This window comes from Chenopodium album, chromosome 6 (genome assembly GCF_948465745.1).
Source record: "Chenopodium album chromosome 6, dcCheAlbu1.1, whole genome shotgun sequence".
NCBI classification, from domain to species: domain Eukaryota; kingdom Viridiplantae; phylum Streptophyta; class Magnoliopsida; order Caryophyllales; family Amaranthaceae; genus Chenopodium; species Chenopodium album.
The window spans coordinates 24,373,733-24,388,070 of record NC_137839.1 but is presented as its reverse complement, the minus strand read 5'-3'; positions in this window follow the sequence as shown (position 1 = coordinate 24,388,070).

Below are 14,338 nucleotides of genomic sequence, written 5' to 3'. Positions count from 1 at the left end.
AACCCCAATTAGGAAAGAATGTGCAGAATGGCAAAGGTGTGGACAATCAATACAAAGTTGGAGGATCTCGTTTTGCTGTGCTTGATCAGGAGAATGTGCCAGAAATTCAGAGCTTGGATGAAGTATTAAGTAGGAATCAAACTGTTGAGAGGGAAATTGAGGTACTTACTAACTCAGGTCCAGTGGCTAATCTTGGGCTAGATGATGATTTCATGGAGCAGGATGCCAATGTTCTAGAGCCAATGTCAAATGACATGGATGATCGAGAAATGGTCGAGTCAACAATTGACCTTGGACACTCCTTGCAAGTCAGGAAAGATAGATTTGGAGATAAAAATCTTGGAAACAAGATTGGAAAAGATAATCTTAACAAGGAAAAGATTTCTCTATCTAATAAAAATGATAAAAGTATTCCTAGAATACCTCTATCTCCGTATAATAGGAAATTAGGGCCTATTGGGAATAATAATTTCAAGAAAAAAGATTCCCAAATCCCTCGAGCTTCCTTAAATTCTTGAGCTCCTATTTTAGAGAAGGAGAATTTTATAGAAGTTGATACATCCACCCCTGCAGAGTTGCGCAATCAGTGCAATAATTCTTCGAGTAGTGGTAATAGCTCCTTTGTTTCCAGTCATGGCGCTCAATGTTCCAATTACTATGGAAATTTGAATCCCACCGATGTTCGAGACATTTGAGGACAGCCCGATGGAGGGCCTAGTGATGGAAACAATGCATCCTTTGGCGGACAAGATGGAACTCCAACTAACGGCGTACCTTCCTTCGGTATCCAACCCTCCGGATTTGATGGCTACGTTCCAGCTTCCTTTGGAGACAGTGGGGTCGATGCGTGCCCTGAGAGAGGAGTTCGTGAGACTCCTGTCTAACATTCCCCTGGATGTGTATGACTCATACCCAATTGTTCAAGGGGTGGGTAATAAACTCATTGCTATCAAGGAAATTGTGAGGATTAATAGACCTTCAGTTATGGCTCTTGTAGAGACTCATATGAGTGGATCTGAAGCTGATAGAATATGTGAGAAAATAAATTTTCTGGTCAACTTCGTGCTGAGGTGAGAGGTTTTGTAAGAGGAATATGGTTGTTTTGGAGAAAATAAGAGGTTTTGGTAACTCCATATGGCAGCCACACTCAACATTTGACTGTCTTGATTGCAAAAAATGGTGATACACCATGGTTTTTTTCGGCTATTCATGCTAGCCCAAATAGTGCCCTTCGAAAAGAGCTTTGGAGCGAATTGGAAAAAATTAAGAACTCCTTTAATGGCCCTTGGATGATGGCGGGAGATTTTAATGATACAATGAGTTTGTTGGAGAGGAATGGCAATGGTGGGTCAGAGATGTTTCGTAGATGTAAGGAATTTTTTAATTGGGTGGACAACAATCATTTTATTGATATGGGGTTCTCTGGTCCAGATCACACTTGGTATCGGGGAAACTCTTCCGATACTTTCAAATCTGCTAGGCTCGATAGGGGACTGATCAATGAGGAGTGGAGGCTGCGGTTTACTGAATTGAAGGAGCCTTGAGAAACCTCCCTCGAACAGTGTCGGATCATTGTCCGATTTTAGTGAACACCACTGGCTTTCCTCCCATTCCAAGGGCCACAAAACCGTTTCGTTTTCAAGCGGCATGGTTACACCATGATAAATTCAAAGAATTTGTTGTTGCAAATTAGAGGAATGATATTCCCATTGTCCAATTTTTGAAAGAGTTTCTGGTGCAATTGAATAAGTGGAACCGTGAGATTTTCCATAACATTTTTCGGAAGAAAGACGAGCTTATGGCTAGATTAGCAGGTGTGCAGCGTGAGCTAGCAAAGGGGAGCTATCCATATCTTATTAAGATGGATAATAATATTCGAAAAGAGTTGGAGACCATTCTTGACCAAGAAGAGATGTTGTGGTTTCAGAAATCAAGGATGGACAAAATTTGTGATGGTGATCGCAACACCAAATTTTTTCATCTATCCACTGTGATTAGGAGGCGAAGGAATCGAATAGATATGTCGCAAAATTCGGATGGGGTGTGGGTGAATGAGCCGAGTCAGGTGAAATCGATGGTGATGGAGTACTGGAAATCTTTGTTCCAGGAATAAAATTATGCGTTCACTGGACATCACCTATTAAGGGATTGCTTTCCAAGCATTACTGCTAGTGAATTAGTGATTGGAGCATTCTTACTCGTCCATATGATGATTGCAAAATCAAACGTGCTTTAATGTCTATGAAAGCCTTTAAGGCCTAGGCCCGGATGGTTTTCAACCATTATTCTATCAAAAATATTGGGAGGTGGTAAAGCCTAGTGTGACAAAGTTGATTCGTGAAATCCTCGAGGGAAAAGAATTCCCAAAAGACTTGAACGATGCGTTTTTGGTTCTCATCCCTAAGATTGATGCTCCACAGAAAGCTAATCAATTCAGACCTATTGGGTTGTGTAACATCATCTATAAGATTGTAACGAAGGTGATTGTGAATCGTCTCAAGCCTGATCTTCCCACGCTTATTTCTCCGACTCGGTGTAGCTTTGTACCCAAGAGACAAATTACTGATAATATTGTGATTGTGCAAGAAATGATCCATACCATGAGAAGAAAGCAAAGTGGTAAAGCTAATTATATGGCGGTTAAAATCGATTTTGAGAAGGCGTACGATCATTAGAGGTGGGAGTTTATTCGTGAGTCTCTCATGGAATTGAGAATTCCCCAGATTATGGTGGAGATTATTATGAGATGTATTAACTCTGCTAAGTTGAAGATTTTGTGGAATGGGGAACCTACGGAAGCCTTTTGCCTAAGTTAAGGGATACGGCAAGGAGACTTGTTGTCGCCTTATTTATATGTGATTTGTATGGAACGGTTGGCTCAATTGATTGATTTTGAAGTTCGGTTGGAAAATTAGAAGCTGGTTCGTGCTAGTAGGGGTGGGCCTACAATTTCGAATTTAGCTTTTGCCGATGACCTAATATTATTTTGTGAGGCTTTGGTGGATCAAGCTGATATTATGAAAGAATGCCTACAAAAATTTGAAGCTGCTTCTAGGAGTAAGGTTAGAGTTGAGAAGTCAAGGGTGTTTTTCTCGCACAACGTTGTTGATGATATTAGTGATGGTATCTGTCAAAGCTTGGGTATGGAAGAGAATGAGGACCTTGGAAAGTATCTGGGGGTCCCAAATATTAATGGCAAAACATTGAAGCAGGACTACCAGTACCTCATTAATCGTATTAATAAAAAGCTTGCAGGGTAGAAATCTAGGACTATCCTTAGCAGGTAGAGCCACGTTGATTCAAGCTTCGCTACAGCCAATACCGTTCTATTCGATGCAAACTACGAGGCTGCCTATAGCAGTTTGTGATGACGTTGATCGTCTAATGCGTAAGTTTTTATGGGGAGAAATGGATGAGGAAGGAAAAGTGCATTTGATTGTATGGGAAAATATTGCTAAGCCAAAGGATGAAGGAGGTTTGGGGATAGGTCTATGAGACAGGCTAATGCTATGTTTATGGAAAAACTTAGATGGGGTATGCTAACCGAACCGCAAGCTCTTTGGTCGAGAGTGCTAAGAAGTAAGTACTGTGAAGGTAGATGTGATGTAAGAATGATTAAAGAACGTAGTGGAGCTTCGAATGCGTGGCGTGGTATTGTTAGCAGTGTTGACATCTTGAAGAAAGGGATAAACATGGTGTAGGGAATATTTCAAGCATTATCCCAAACTTGAACCCCACTATGATCATACAATAAAGTACGGTGGCGTCCAAAGGGAAAGAAGATAGAGCAAAAGAGTTGCCAACAAGTTTTAGGAACTTGTAAACCATTCACAAGGTGAAGGTTACACCCCTTAACGACCTAGGAGATCGTCAACTCCAATAGGTCTGGAACCATGACTGGAACTTCGGGGATAAAGGTACAAATCCAACCTAAAAGAGATTGAACCTGCCCTAATAATAGGCCTCTACTTTATTCTGATCGTATTCATGTGCGCTTTCTGACTAACATACAATCGGTAGGTTTAACCCTAAACCTGTTTATCTATGTTGGTTGAATATTAGTGCACAAATAAATCTATTATTGGCGATCACTTGAATTATAATCATATTAACCCTAAACAAGATTATTAATTATCTTATTAAGCGTGATTACAAGTACAATTCCCTTTAAACATGCATAAAAGATGTGATCAGGCAATAACAATAAATATCAAGCAACATAATAAATCATCATAATAATAACAAGATCCTAGGCATGATACTAACAAGATTAATAAAAAACCCTAGCATGTAACTAAGCATCAAAAATCAAAGATTTAACCTTAACATGACACTAACATGAATATTAGGAAAGAAAATAGGAAGCATCACAAGAATCATAATAAGCGTATTTGATATTATAACCTTTTCCCTAAACATGATACTAGGAACTTATTGTTGTCATTCAAAACATCAAATTAAGAAGAACATCCTAACATGATACTAAGAATCATAATAACAACCTAGCATGATTTCTATATCATAATATCAATAAATCAATTAAAGAACTTACTTGGATGCCTCGTACCTTTTTCTAATAACAAAGTACACACATTAGCAACTTCAAGGAAAATAATAAAATAAACAATTAAATTAAATAATTAAAATAGAGATTTGGGATCAAACCCTCAGAAATATTAAACCTTTCATGTCTAGGGCGAAGGCAACTTCGAATTATGCTAGGTGTGTCTAGTGCTAATGTATGAGGAATTTTGTTTATAAAAGGGTTGGTTTAGAAAGAGGGAGAGAATCAAGAAATTCTTTATGAGAGTTGATGAATGAAAACGGAGTTTATAGAAGACTATTTATAGAGAAAATCAGCCAAAAAGATAAAAAATCGAAACAGAGTTCTGACGCGCAAAAACGAGGTTAGCGTCAGACGCTGACATTAGCGACAGGCGCTAACGCTAGCGCCAGGCGCCAAGCTTAGCGTCAGGCGCTAATGCTGGCGTTTGGCGCTATTTAAATTATTGAAGTGTTTTCTAAAATTAGATAGAAACTGACCGTACAGGAGGATAAAATCGTATTTTCCTCAAAAACATTCTTTTATTCTGATTAAAACTCTAAAAGTCAACAAAAGTTAATTTATCAATGCTAATTGAATTAGGAATGAAAAGAACCTTCTAGAAAAATCTAGAAGTATAAAACCATTCCTTATTGCATTAGGAATGATAAATCCATATTAGGCCCTCCTCTAGATCATTGGGCCGCATATAAGGCTCAAACCAAGCCCAGTTTAGTAATTTGGCCATAACTTCCTCAATATTCATCGGAATTGGGCTTATAATATATCGTTGGAAAGATCTTGTCAAGCCCTATCCAACTACACTACTATTGGAACCATATCATGGACCAACCAAACTGGATTGGCTATTTTCTTAAAATAGGTTTTCAAAAACAGAGAGAAAAGAAAAGAAATTAAAACTATCTGCAACACTAGACTTTCCACACTTTCACTTCATCCGATTACGATTCGACGTGAAAGGTACTCATCACCGGGTTTGGTTTAGGGAGATACAAATGGTTGTCTACAGAAGCCCCCACTTTGACTGAGTTTGGAGAAACGCACGTTTCGAAAACAAAAGTCAAAGTATCGATAGAGACGGAGAATGACTCAGAACGTTCTGCGATCCTAAATCATTCTTGTAACGCCGATACCTACAAACTAGCGTTAGTTAAACAGATAAAAGAGTTAAGAAACGCGTATCTTGCACCGTCGAGCACACGTCTCTGGGGGTAACTGATTTGTTGCTGCACTGTTGTTGTGACAACCTTCCACAATCTATGGAACGCCATCTTGCTGCTTGTTTTAACGATCTTCCGCAATCTAGGGAACGCCGTCGATCAATGTTGCTACATCTCGAGCCTTTTCTTGAATCATAGTGACAACCTTTACAAAAGTCGTCGAAGACCGCCTCATCACGATCCGCCCTTCTCAAATCTCGGTGACAACCTCCACAATCTTAGCGAATGCCGTCGAAGACCGCCCATCTCGTGCTATCTTCTCAAATCTTGGTGACAACCTCCACAATCTTAGCGAATGCTGTCGAAGACCGCCCATCTCGTGCTATCTTGTCAAATCTTGGTGACAACCTCCACAATCTCAGCGAATGTCGTCGAAGACCGCCCATCTCGTGCTATCTTGTCAAATCTTGGTGACAACCTCCACAATCTCAGCGAATGTCGTCGAAGACCGCCCATCTCGTGCTATCTTCTCAAATCTCAGTGACAACCTCAACAATCTTATCGAATGTCGTCGAAGACCGCCCATCTCGTGCTATCTTCTCAAATCTCAGTGACAACCTCCACAATCTTAGCGAATGTCATCGAAGACCGCCCATCTCGTGTTATCTTCTCAAATATTGGTGACAACCTCCACAATCTTAGAGAATGATTTCTAAAAATAACCTCTCTTGAAGTCATCCTCAGTTGTTGCGATAATATTCCAAAGAAAACTACCGAAGACCAACGCTTGTCGATCCTTAAAGCTCGCTTAAACTTGCTTTAGCCAGTGCGTCGGCGCTTCTGCTGCTTGTAAACCAGTATGTCAGTACTGTGAAGCTGTAGGTCGGTGCTTATGAACCAGTATGTTGGTGCCTTTGTGATGAGCCAATGTTTAGGCGCTTTAAGCTAAGTGAGACGATCTTTTCGTCAGGTCGATCACTTATTTGCGGTTGTAATCAAATCGACTACTTAATCATGTCAAATTGCTTACAGGGGCTAACTGGCGTACCAAGGAACCAAAAATTGATGTATGAGGCTTCGATCTCTGTCGCCACGGAAATTCTGCTGGCGCCAAGAATTGGCTTTGTCGCCAAACGCTGGGATCTAGCGCCAGGCGCTGTAATCTGCTGCCAGACGCTGGATGTCGTTGTCTAGCGCTAGAGTCGGGTCTTCCTTATTCTGCTCTTACTGCCGATGTTGCTTGATTTCGCTCCGAACTTTGAACTTGGTCGTTTCCTTTCAACCAAATCCGCTCAAATCTTTTGTAAATTAAATCTCTTCATCTCCAATTTACCGATCAATGTAATTCCTCTTATCTCGGAGGAATCTCTTGTGTCATATTCGCGGTCCTCGCTTGCTGGGAATGTCATCGCTTGCTGGGATGCACCTGCATTTACATCTTTGACTATAGGACTTTGCTTATCTTTCTTTAGGGTTGACCTAAGACTTAGTGTTGCTTGACTCATTGACTTGACATGACTCAAGGTATAAACTTGACTTGCTGTGATTGACTCGAGGTTGACTCGACTCAAAGTGTTTGATACATGTGTTAGACTCAAATCAAGGTGATATCATGACATGACTCAATGTGCATGGCTCGTGTGTGCATTGTATTGTGATCGTGGGACTTGAAAATGCAAAAAAACAAAAATTTTCCATCATTTTTGTGGAGGGTACCGACTTTCTCCCGAAAAAGAAAGACGCGAAAGAAATCAAAGTTTTTGAAGGTGCATGTTGAATGAGCTTAATCCGTTAGCGTTATCTCTCACAGTACAAGGATTGTAACATCTTAGACTATCCTAGTTGACTCGATAATGAAAGTAATTAGGTAACTTAGGCACGGAGGCTAAGCACTTCATACTTCGATATGCAATGATGATTATGAGTGATGTTGGGCATTTTGACATGACAAGGCATGCTTCAGTGTCGTGTTAAGATCTCATGAAAAAGGGTTCCTAAGGGAAAGTATATTTGGTCATGTATCTGTGCGGTGTGTGAAAGTGATACTAAAGTTAGGCCGCAAGGGCTAAGTGTGTGGAAAGATATTATTTTTTAAAAGAGTCAAATGGTGGTGACTCTTAGGCTAGGGAAGCTAATGATGTAAGGATCAAGCCCCCAATTCTAGCTCTAAATGAATAAGTATTAGCATAGGGGATCCCTTGATATGATCATTTGTGAATGTAAATATAAATGCATGTTTATTACGACCGCACCTCGATGTGAGGTTGCCTACGTATCCGTTAGGAATCAGGCCGAACGTAGCTCTAGCCGAACCTCGCACAAGTGTGTGTATACCTCAAAAAGGTCTTTTTAAGGGTTGTAACGTGGTTAGGCTAAAGGTTGAAGAAGAAGGGGATAAAAGGCTCAAGACCCTAGATAAGCCCCCAAGGTGTGCAACTTTGCTTTTGGAATATTTGTATTTTCATGCTTGAGGGTTTTAACTCTTTTAGCTCTCTTTTATTTTTTGCTTTAGCATCTATTTTATTTTTATAAGTGTGGGAAATCCCGATCATGCGGTCTATCACTCACTTGGCATTCATGTTTCTCAGGCACGGTACCGAGCACTCGATAAGAGACGCAATCTGAGACTTGTTCTTATCAAAGACATTTTCATATCAAAGACATTGGAACACTTGCCCTTTGTACACTTTTATTATTTTCTATTTCTTTTTTATTTATTTTGATTTTTTGAAATCACTCAAGCTTTTTATGATATTGAAAACTGCATAAGTTGCACACTATCCCATCCCAAGATTAGGTAGACATGGGTTGAAAAATGAATGGTCTATCGTTAGACGAGGCTCAAAGTTGTGTATCAAGAAAGGATTGCATATTTGAAAGGGCGAAAGGTATGATATGGATACAAGAGGTGCCTCAAATCATCGGTATACCTTGTACTTAATTAGGCATGGAATTTATTTATTTATTTATTTTTTTATTTTTTGCAATGTAATGAAATGATCATATGCAAAAAAAATAAATGCTCATTTTATTAAAAGTAAAAAAAAAAAAGAGAATCTACAAAATTAATCTTAGGGGAATAAAAAGGTGCCTATGCTAGACTTATTGGGGAAAGGGTAAAAAAAAAAAATAGAAAAAGAGGTCACGAAATCTTGTCGTTGAAGCTCGCTTCTTGTCTTGTGTTGTTATTGCTTTATCATCACTTGCTCTTCTTGTTAGCTAGAGGCATGGGAAGCTTGTTATTATCAATCAAATGTTGGATAGCCTCCTTTAGCTTCCAACAGCTCTTAGTAGCATGACCCCTACCTTGATGGTACTTGCAGTGTTCATCTGGATTCCAGCTAGGCAATCTCTTTTCAGGTGCGGGATCTTGAATAGGTTCAATGGGAGTAATGAGTCCCTTGGCATGGAGTCGATCGAAGGCAGTATCGTAGCTCATCCCAATGGGGGTGAAGTCTTTCCTTAGTTGCTTCTTAGATCCTTGGTTATCTATGGCTAAAACTTCACTGAGATCAAAGGTACTAACATTGTTACTAGAGTGGGTGTTTTCGGAAGAAGAAGGATTGTCGTTCTTCTTTCCTTTCCAGCCACCGTGGTTACTATTGTTAGTAGCTTTTTGCTTTGCGAGGTCGTCTTCAATCTCGATACCTATGTCATAGACGGCTCTAAAAGTATTCAAGTTGTGTTGATATTTTAAGTGCTTTGAATACTTTTCTTGGAGATTCTTGATAAACATCCTCACAGACTCTTTTTCGGTGGGGACCTCAATCATCTTAGCGGAAGTTTCTCTCCACTTATTGAAGAAAGAAGTAAAGCCTTCATTCTATTTTTGTCTTAGCATTTCAAGTTGTCTATAATCAGTTTTGACTTGGATATTGCATTTATACCTATCAGTGAAAGCATTTACCATCGATTCCCAGGTAGAGGTTTTCTCTTTGTCCAGGGAGAAGAACCATTGTTGACAAACGGTTTCAAGAGATAAGGAGAACAAGGAATGAAAGACTTTCTTATCAATCCCCTTAATGTTCATCATAGTTTCAAAAGCTCTTAGATGAAAATAAGAGTTGTCAGTTGCCTTGAATTTCAAGATGTCGTTGGCATTGAACTTCTGCGAAAGAAGCTCCTTGTCCACCAAGACCCCCTGTGAGCTAATTCCTTGAAATTTGTAGTCACTAGATAGCTTGCTCAATCTCTCTTGCATGAGATCCATTTGTTGTTGCTTCATAGGGTCATTAATTTTAAGGGTTAAAACCTTCAATGCCTCAGTCACGGTAGTCAATTGATCCTTAAGTTCGTTGACTTCTTCTTAAGTTGACATTATCTTTTTAGCTTTCCTCTTTTGGCGAATCAGTTTATCAAAAAGTAAGACTTGAACAAAGGTGTTGTCTTTGATTAATCGCCCTTCTCTCCTTGACCAAGTACTGTGGAAAAGGAATTTGGGGATATTCATTGTTAATTATTTGACTCAAACTCTATTCAACATGCAATGGATGGAGGAAGTGAAGAAAGATGATGTAGATGGAGGAATATGAAGAATTAGGAATAGAATATACCCCCCCAACTCAAATGACGAAAAAAAACCGACTCATGCATGAACCTAAGACAGGGTCATGGTGTGAAAAAAGTATGTACAAAGTGTGTGTTAAGACTAGTGAGTGTAGGTGACATGTTAAGACTTGTGTCATGACCATGTGGCTAGACTATGTGACTAGACTCAATTAATGACTTGACATGGTATTATTAGCAGTAAAAACTAACCGAATTGATTAGCAAACTGTTCAATTAGACACAAAGTGATGACTCGAGCAACATACCGAACTGTCACCAAAACGACAGAACTGGCGCCGCACTGTGTAGTGTAGCGCCAGACGACAGAGCTGTCGCCAGACGCTACACTCCACAGAGTGGCATTGCAGTCCAAATCTCGGCTCCAGTGCTGGAACGTTGATCTGAACTACCTTCGGTGTTATTACTCTACAGGGTATGCCTAAAGTCGTACTAAGTCAACTCTGATTAAATTATTAGACTCTAATTACCAAAATTAATTAATTAATTAATTAATTAATTACGCAAAGTCTTTTTAGCCATTAAGCAGTTTATTTTGTCTTAACACAAGTCAAACAAACGGTTAGGAAAAACACATAGAGAATGCACAAACAATAATGCACAATTAGTCAAGTAGGCACAATATGATGCAATGAGTTTGCAACCTAACAATGGCTCTAATTCTCTAAAGTTCGGGATATGGGTTAGTCAATAGAGGGTCCATGATTAATTGTCCGGATGCACCGCGCGGAAGCCTAACCGTGAAGGATTGGCGCGAGTGGATGGGACACCGCGAATTTAGAAAATCTCGCTTCCATGGTTTGGTGAATTCAACATTCTCGAATGTACCCTTTGTTGCTCAGAGCGTTCAATCAGGTAGATGGAGCATGAATTCCCAGAGGGTTATGTCCATATGTAGAACACATATGGGTTTACGAAAAGTGAGAAAAACTCAATCAGGAAGTAGGATCGAGCAAACAATGCTAAAAACTGGTCGAAATTAGAATGCATATTTCTGGCTCGGTATTGGAAGAACTTGGCGCCAGCAAACAGAGGGTAGCGCTACTTTTTGGCTTTAGCGCCTGGCGACAAAGGCTGTCGTCTGGCGCTAAAGTCAAAATACTGGCGCTAAACTTTGTTCGCTAACGCTAATTCCTTCATGCCTCAGCACCTTTCTGTGCTCGATAAAATTTTCCAATTTCGCGCAGTGTTATTTCGATCCTAGTTGTGAAAGATATTCCTTAAATTTCCTACGTGTAAAAATCCTATGTTTTAACTCATTACGGATGGTCTTTCCAATGAGATCTTTTTTTTATGCATATGACAATAATGTTAATCAAAATTACGCACATGAAATACTTAGAACTTTTCGAGTCTCATCCACTCATTCTAAATCATTGCCGAAATAAATTTCAGGAATTAAAATAGAAATCCCCCCCAGTAGAGTCGCCAAAAACTGTAGGGAATATTTCAAGCATTATCCCAAACTTGAACCCCACTGTGATCATACAATAAAGTACGGTGGCGTTCAAAGGGAAAGAAGATAGAGCAAAAGAGTCGCCAACAAGTTTTTTAAGAACTTGTAAACCGTTCACAAGGTGAAGGTTACACCCCTTAACGACCCAGGAGATCGTCAACTCCAATAGGTCTGGAACCATGACTGGTACTTCGGGGATGAAAGTACAAATCCAACCTAAAAGAGATTGAACCTGCACTAATAATAGGCCTCTACTTTATTCTGATCGTATTCATATGCGCTTTCTGACTAACATACAATCGGTAGGTTTAATCCTAAACATGTTTATCTATGTTGGTTGAATATTAATGCATAAATAAATCTATTATTGGCGATCACTTGAATTATAATCATATTAACCCTAAACAAGATTATTAATTATCTTATTAAGCGTGATTACAAGTACCAATTCCCTTTAAACATGCATAAAAGATGTGATCAAGCAATAACAATAAATATCAAGCAACATAATAAATCATCATAATAATAATTATAATAATCATAATAAAAATCATAATCCTGTTAACAATCATAATAATTAAAATAAGCATGTTAAAGCATAATAATAGCAAGATCCTAGGCATGACACTAACAAGATTAATAACAAACCCTAGCATGTAACTAAGCATAAAAAATCAAAGCTTTAACCCTAACATGATACTAACATGAATATTAGGAAAGAAAATAGGAAGCATCACAGGAATCATAATAAGCGTATTTGATATTATAACCTTTTCCCTAAACATGATACTAGGAACTTACTGTTGTCATTCAAAACATCAAATTAAGAAGAAAATCCTAACATGATACTAAGAATCATAATAACAACCTAGCATGATTTCTATATCATAATATCAATAAATCAATTAAAGAACTTACTTGGATGCCTCGTACCTCTTTCTAATAACAAAATACACACATTAGTAACTTCAAGGAAAATAATAAAATAAACAATTAAATTAAATAATTAAAATAGAGATTTGGGACCAAACCCTCAAAAATATTAAACCTTTCACGTCTAGGGCAAAGGCAACTTCGAATTATGCTAGGTGTGTCTAGTGCTAATGTATGAGGAATTTTGTTTATAAAAGGGTTGGTTTAGAAAGAGGGAGAGAATCAAGAAATTCTTGATGAGAGTTGATGAATGAAAACGGAGTTTATAGAAGACTATTTATAGAGAAAATCAGCCAAAAAGATAAAAAAATCGAAACAGAGTTCTGACGCGCAAAAACGAGGTTAGCGTCAAACGCTGACATTAGCGACAAGCGCTAACGCTAGCGCCAGGTGCCAAGCTTAGCGTCAGGCGCAAATGTTGGCGTTCGGCGCTAATTAAATTATTGACGCGTTTTCTAAAATCAGATAGAAATTAACCATACAGGAGGATAAAATCGTATTTTCCTCAAAAACATTCTTTTATTCTGATTAAAACTCTAAAAAGTCAACAAAAGTCAATTTATCAATGTTAATTGAATTAGGAATGAAAAGAACCTTCTAGAAGAATCTAGAAAGCTAAAACCATTCCTAATTGCATTAGGAATGATAAATCCATATTAGGCCCTCCTCTAGATCATTGGGCCGCATATAAGGCTCAAACCAAGCTCAAATTAGTAATTTGGCCATAACTTTCTCAATATTCATCGGAATTGGGCTTATAATATATCGTTGGAAAGCTCTTGTCAAGCCCTATCCAACTACACTACTATTGGCCCCATATCATGGACCTACCAAACTGGATTGACTGTTTTCTTAAAATAGGTTTTCAAAAACAGAGAGAAAAGAAAAGAAATTAAAACTATCCGCAACACTAGACTTTCCACACTTTCACTTCATCTGATTACGATTCGACGTGAAAAGGTACTCATCATCGGGTTTTGTTTTGGGGAGACACAAATGGGTGTCTACACATGGCTGTCGGCAATGGAAAGAACATTGCTTTTTGGATGCAAAGATGGGCGACTAAAGATACCCTCCTTAATCTAGCTGATCTGATTCCCCCAATTGACATCCAAAATTATTTGGTGAAGGATATGTGGGATGGTAATATTGGGTGGAAGTTCGAGTTTTTTGCTCCTTACTTACCTGCTGATACTCTTGCGGAGATAGTAGCCTTGGAGTTGATTGAAGATGATGATGCGAAAGATGGAATTTATTGGAATGGTTTTAAGTCAGGGGCTTTTACTCTGAGCTCGGCCTTGCAAATAGTCAGGAACGTCAATGCTTCGTCTATAGAACAATTTCGAGGTTGGAAGCTAATTTGGAAGTTGAAGGTTCCTCAAAGAATTAAAATTTTTCTATGGTTGGCTATCCAAGATTGTCTAATGTCTAATAGCAATAGATTTATTCGAAAAATTGCTAACGATACTTGTTGCTTAGCGTGTAGGGGGAGTGAAGAAACAGCTGACCATATCCTTCGAAGGTGCCCATTAGCGAGATTAGTGTGGCGTTCTTTAGGCTGGACTAATGATATGGATCTTCTTGGGGGCCAATTCAGAGATTGGTTGTTGGATAATCTTGAAGGAAAGAAAGATCTCATCAGTGAGGACTGGCCTCTAA